Raw genomic sequence first — 6145 nt, forward strand, 5'->3', positions numbered from 1 at the left:
AAAATATTCAGAAGCTTGAAAATAAACTTGCGTTCCCAGTATTTGTACTTGAGAGTTTTTGTTTGGGTGGTGGGGTTTTTTTTGTTGTTAGGGTTTTTTTGTTTGTTTTTGGTTTTGTTTTTGCTTCTGGTTTTGGTTTTGTTTTTTTTCCCCAATGGTTGTTGTAACCTGTAGCGTAATGGATTGATTAACCTTTTTGATGGGAACATCAGGACTTGGAAAGGAGTGAAGAAATTTAAAATGTACCAGGCAGTGAGGACTATCAGACCAATACAGTTTTGTCTTGCTCTTCTGAACATTCCAGTGACCTGCCAAGTCTGATTAAACAACAGAAATGATAACAGAGAAAAGAGAACTTGCCTTCCTTTTTCCTTTACTGTAGCCAGGTAATTACAGCTAACTTGAAGAAGAGAATGTTATGCCATCTAGTTTTTATGTAAAAGCTAACTGCCAAGGAGATGTCTTCCTCTTTCCATTAAAAAAAAAAAATATTTTTCTTGTTCTTTCTTTCATTTGTGAAGAATATAGCAATGGATAAATTCAGAGCTGAGGGCAGGAGAAGAGTCTGAGGGAGCAGTGGGAGGAAGGTATTCATTTCCTTTTCAGCAGTGACTCTTTGGAACACATATTAAAATGTGGGGCCCAAGATATTGTTTATATTGGTTTCCTTCTTTTATCTAGAAGGATGCAAGGTGATCTGGATGGAAGCATGTGTCAAATGGTTGGTGATCTGTTGAAAGTAAAAGACTAACAGAGAGATGAGTTTGCCTGGCTTTCAGCGTTATATAGCATCCAGCTAATGTCAAAAAGTGGCATAACCTGTAAGCATGAGTGTCAAGGTAGCTGAATGAATCTTCTTTCCTGGAGATGGATGTTCTTCAGCCTCAAAAAGATTATGGTTTCTATCAGCTAGAAAGGAGCCCAGAATAAAAGCTCAGGAAGTCTAAATGTTACCCATCTCTACCCATACATGCTTAGAAAATTTCCTACAGATGCTGAATTTCTGTTTTATAATTAACTGTGAAGCGGCAAATTTAGTCTGAAGACCATCAGGCTCCATAACTGGAAGATAAAAGAAGCAGCGATAAAAAACACATAAAATTCTTTCTTGTGAACAGATCAACCATTGTCTGGCTCAGCTGATTTTTGAATGCGTGATGGCATTTTCTTATTTCTATGTCTCAACCAGTCATATAACGTATCATATTAAGAATTGTAAGTCTTGACTGTATCAGTTGGATTTTCTGGCTTGAAATTAAGTCCTACAATACTGAAATGGTGTTACCATGATGACTTTGACATTAACTGGACACATTAGTAACAGATATGAAGGCACAGGAATACATGGACTTCTCAGGGCTCTTGTTCTCTGCTTTTACAGAAGCCTGCATTAAGGGCTTGGCCCCAAATCCCTCTGAATCAAGAATATCAGCAGTCTGTCCAAATAATTTAATCAGCTTTGTATCTTATATAATATGGACAATTATTTGGCTGCATTCAAGTATCTGCGGCATCTGTTCTCACCTAAACAGGGCTATCAAAAACTAGGTCTTTGGTCTTTCGTAGTCATCTCAGCTTTTTCCAACATGAGCAGAGGCAGGAATCTTCAGAGAGCATTTCATTCCTAGACACTACAGGGGTAATAGTTCCCTGTCGGATAGCTGAAACTGGAAGCGGAAATGGCTAAAATCAGAAGTCATGACTCTATTTAATTAGATTATTAATATCAGTTTTGACTAGGCATGGCATAGAGACTAAGGTTACATTACATTTTTATCAAATTCAATCTTGATTATAAAGTGTTAATCAGAATTTAAAAATTTAAGAAATTTTCAGTTTTTCAGGAAGGGAATTGCATTAAATTTCAATAAGTTTTACTGACCTTAACACTACCTTGGGAGCATGTGCACACTTGTTGCATAAGGTTATGTTTCTGAAAGCTCTTGTCTGTCACATGCAAAGTTTGATAAAACAGGTATGAAAAGTGTGAGTAACAGAAACTCCTTAACCTTTAAAGAATAAATTACGCTTATTAGGATTTACTTTCACTTGGAGTAGGGCCAGAGCAATGGAAAACTGACCTGAAGATAGAGAATCATTTCCAGGGTATGCAAATTGCTACAGGGTTTACACTGCAATGAGTAAAGTCAGAAGTGAAAAAGAGCTTCCAGGCGCAATGACTGTGCTGATCTCACTGCGGGCTGCAGCAGGGGGAAAAAAAAAAAAAATCAGCAGTTTTCGGTGTATCTGCCAAGTTTCTGCCATCTTAGGTGCAACTTAAGTCATTTGGACTTTTATGTTGTGTCACAATCAGTCATATGGCATTGATTAACTTTTCTCCTTCTACCCTCAAAGACACCCACCAGATTCCTAAAAAGAAGTAATATTTTGATACCATCTTCCTTTTTTTTTTTCCAATATAAATATCTCACTGTAGAGTATTCAATTAGTTTCTTCTACATTAGACATTCAGGTAGGATTTTCTGATTGGGTCTTGTCCATTGATTTTGTTCTAAAATTTTTATGTTTTCTTAGTCAGGCAGTTACCCTTTTATGACATTTCTTTCTGTCTAGCTTAGTGCTTTACATTGCTTCCTCACATAGTATAAATGTTAATAACTTCAATGGCAAAGTCTCTCCTACTAGCAGTATATATTTTATATTTTATATTAACAAAATGAAATGGTGCATCACATAATGATTAACAGTGAACACTTGTGGTTCTTTTGTCTTTAACATCAAGGCAAGGTTACTATTATTGTTTTTACGTCATGAAATAATTTCAGATTTGAGTGAAGAAATGGCAACTTTTCAGTCTTTTGCTTCATTTGAGTTATGATTTAATCTGTAATACAGTAAACACTTGGCACCTCTACCAAGGGGCGTCCTAGAGGGATAAGGACATTGGCCTTATTGTAGGACACTCTAGAGAAGAGAACACATAAAAATGCTAGAAGCAGTCCAAAGTGTTTAGTGAGCTTTAGATTGATTATTCTAATAAAAAATCTAGTAGCAAAATTTGTTATCATCTAAACCAGTTTGTACCTGAAACCCTTCTAAGTATCAAGATCCAAGATCTTTTGTGTTGCCTGTATGTATCTGTAGGAAAAGGGAGATGTCCCCATCTGCCTCTGATAGACTGGGAACAAGCATGAAACATCTTTTCATTATAATGTTATGGTTCCCTGATGATCAGGGACAGGTCTGGAAATTGAAACTGAGATCAGACACATGTAATCCACAGCAGCTTTGATTGCAAGAGAGAATTACATCTACACAATCACTGTCTAGCTTGAATTGTGCTCTCATATTATCAGATAAAGATATTAATATGGTATCCTTAAGGTGAATGTCTTGCAATTATCCATAAAGAATAAAGCTTTTAATCAAATCTTGCCTACTACAAAATACGTCCAAAAAGAATGATGGTGAGTTTTTTGGTTGGTGAAAATGATTTTATAACATACTATGAAAATCTTATAACTGAGTAGATTAAAAAGAGAATTGTAGTTTGTATGAATATTTCATTATTTTTATGCTTGCGGAACACCAACATTGTTTAGTCACAAATAAAAATGCATTGTGTTCGTATTTCATGTCATAAGATTAAATGACTGAAAATGTTTATTTCTACTATATTTTGGTTCAAAAGCTATCAATTTTTAATATATATTAATATTTTATAATATGAGAAAAGAAAGTGAAAAGATTATTTGTAATTGTAAGTAGCAATAGGATTTTCCTACCATTTAGTAAGTGATAACGAAACTGCTGTATCCAAGTAGACAATAAATACCTTTCTTAAAGTGACAGTGACAATAAATTCTTAATATTGCACACAAATGTCTGTAATAAATCTATGTTTCTTTATTTCCCTATTACGCTCACTTAACTTGACAGACCGTTTTATCTGTACCATAGTCAGTCACGTGCAGAGCTGTCTAGATGATGATGACATTCCTCTCTCCAAGCTTAGCTCATATAGTCCTTTCTTCTGGCCAATATACTTCCAAATGTATAAAATTATTCCCTTCTTATAGGAGCTACCTGTTACGCAACAGATGGAAAATATTCACTGAGCCAAATTTGACCTTAAAATTTGATAAAGCTTTGTAGGGAGGTGGGAAGAAGCAACGTGAAGTGGACCTTTTCCCTTTCTCCAGTAACAATGGATGAAACAAAAATGACTAAACTGGGCTCCCCATGATCAGGACAAACAGCTAGAACCACACCATTAAATTAGGAGTGGGATTCACCTCTAGCTCCTGTAGCTAAGCCAAGGTTAGGAAATGAGGAGAGGGTGAGGTAGTGCCTCCCCTGCTCCACCCAAGCACAAGCTTTATTTTAGTAACTCAGATTGGTTTCCAGCCAGATCAGTTCCTTGATCCACTTGACTATGTCTGCCTGAATGCTAATACTAGCACACAGGAAATTGTAGAAACAACTTTTTGGTAATAGCATTAATTTCTGATTATTCGAAGTGATTTTAGAAACTTGAGAAATATCCACACCTGATCCACACTGAGTGCATTAACAGGTTACGGATTTTCTCCATCTCCTTACTGAACAAATGATAACAACGTGTAAAACAGAACATCGAGTCCAAATCAGCTTGATGGGAAACTTGTGTTAACTGTGCTTTTCTATCCAGTAGGGTCTACAGAAACAAGGTAAAATTTCATAAGGGAACATGAAAACTCATTAAAGGAAAACAAGCAGTGTTAGCATGGAGGCGAGAGGTTTTTTCCTTGAAAAGTTGCCTCACTCCCTGCGCGACACTGTTTTGCAAACCCTTGCCAGACACGCAAAGTTTCGTGGGTTCAAGACAAGACTGGACAAATGAGTGGAAAATTTGGAAAACGCCAGAGACACGAGCGGGAGGTTCTCAGGGAAGCAGTGTATACGCCTGCCTTAGGCTTGCACTCTTCCCGAGGTATTTTGGGGCCATCAGTGATGAGGTACAGGCTAGATCTGATGTATGTTCCAGTTTGCTAGGAGGATGAACGAACAGTGCTGGTCAGAAAGTTGTAAAGTGAAGTTTCAATGAAAATATCTGCCACCTTTTCTAGCAAAAAAAAAAAAAAACAAACCATGGCTGTGTGGCAAAGTGCACATGTCAGAAAACAAGCTGGGGTGGGAGGAATTAAAATACCATATGATTACTCTGAAAAGAGCACAAATTTTCTTTAGCTGGGAATGAAAACCCTTGTGTGTTTTTCCATAGAAGTGAAAGGAAGGACACAAACTGTTTCAGAAATAGTGGGCAAGACAACCCCGGTGTTCCTTTATCCCCTGTTTCCTGTTATTACAGTGTGGTTTTGCCCTCAGTTTCATTGGTGTCTAGGCTACTTTATTTTATTTTATGACTTTTTCTCAAGTGATGAGACTATTTAACCTACAGATTACAGGTTGGTTCTCTGTTATTCCATGTGTACTATTTATATATTTATTTTCGTGTAAATACACATCAGGACTCCACTAGATGGCAGCCGGGACCTTCACAGACCTCATCCCACTGAAACCCGATGACACTTTCGACGGATTCCCTTGACACGTACCAATTAAGATGTTCCGTTCGATGGATGAATTATTTCACCGTCTTTTCAGTGAGAGTCTCGGCATTCAGTACAGCACCAATGGACTCCACCATCCATCCTACAACCAGGACATTTAGTCTTTCCCTTTCTGCTTGCCTGGGATTGCTGAAATGATCATGGGGGCACCTGGAGGCTTCTCTGCAGGGTAGTATCACGTGTTTACACTGGACGTCCCTTAGTAGGGCAAGCCCAAGGCACGCTTGAGGTCAGCTATCAAGGCTTGTACAGGTTGTGAGACTGCGTGTGAATTGAGGCATGGCTGAATCTTGCACTCATCCTGAGCATAGTCTACAGGCTTCTGGACCATCAGACATGACTGGAGAGCAGCCTGCAAGCTGTTTGCAAGGCCACTGTTGACTGACAGCTAAGTGGAATATGTATCACTTCACCTTTACAGCCACACTGGAGACGACTCAGGGTCATAATGACTTTCCATGGCAGCTTACAGATATCTCCAAGCACGAAGGAAATACATTGCAGTCCCTCTGGGGACTGCCCAGACTCCTTCCATTGCTGATGGGAGCAGCTGGGAGGAGAGGGACTTCTGT

Source organism: Grus americana, chromosome 2 (genome assembly GCF_028858705.1).
Source record: "Grus americana isolate bGruAme1 chromosome 2, bGruAme1.mat, whole genome shotgun sequence".
In the NCBI taxonomy this organism is placed as follows: domain Eukaryota; kingdom Metazoa; phylum Chordata; class Aves; order Gruiformes; family Gruidae; genus Grus; species Grus americana.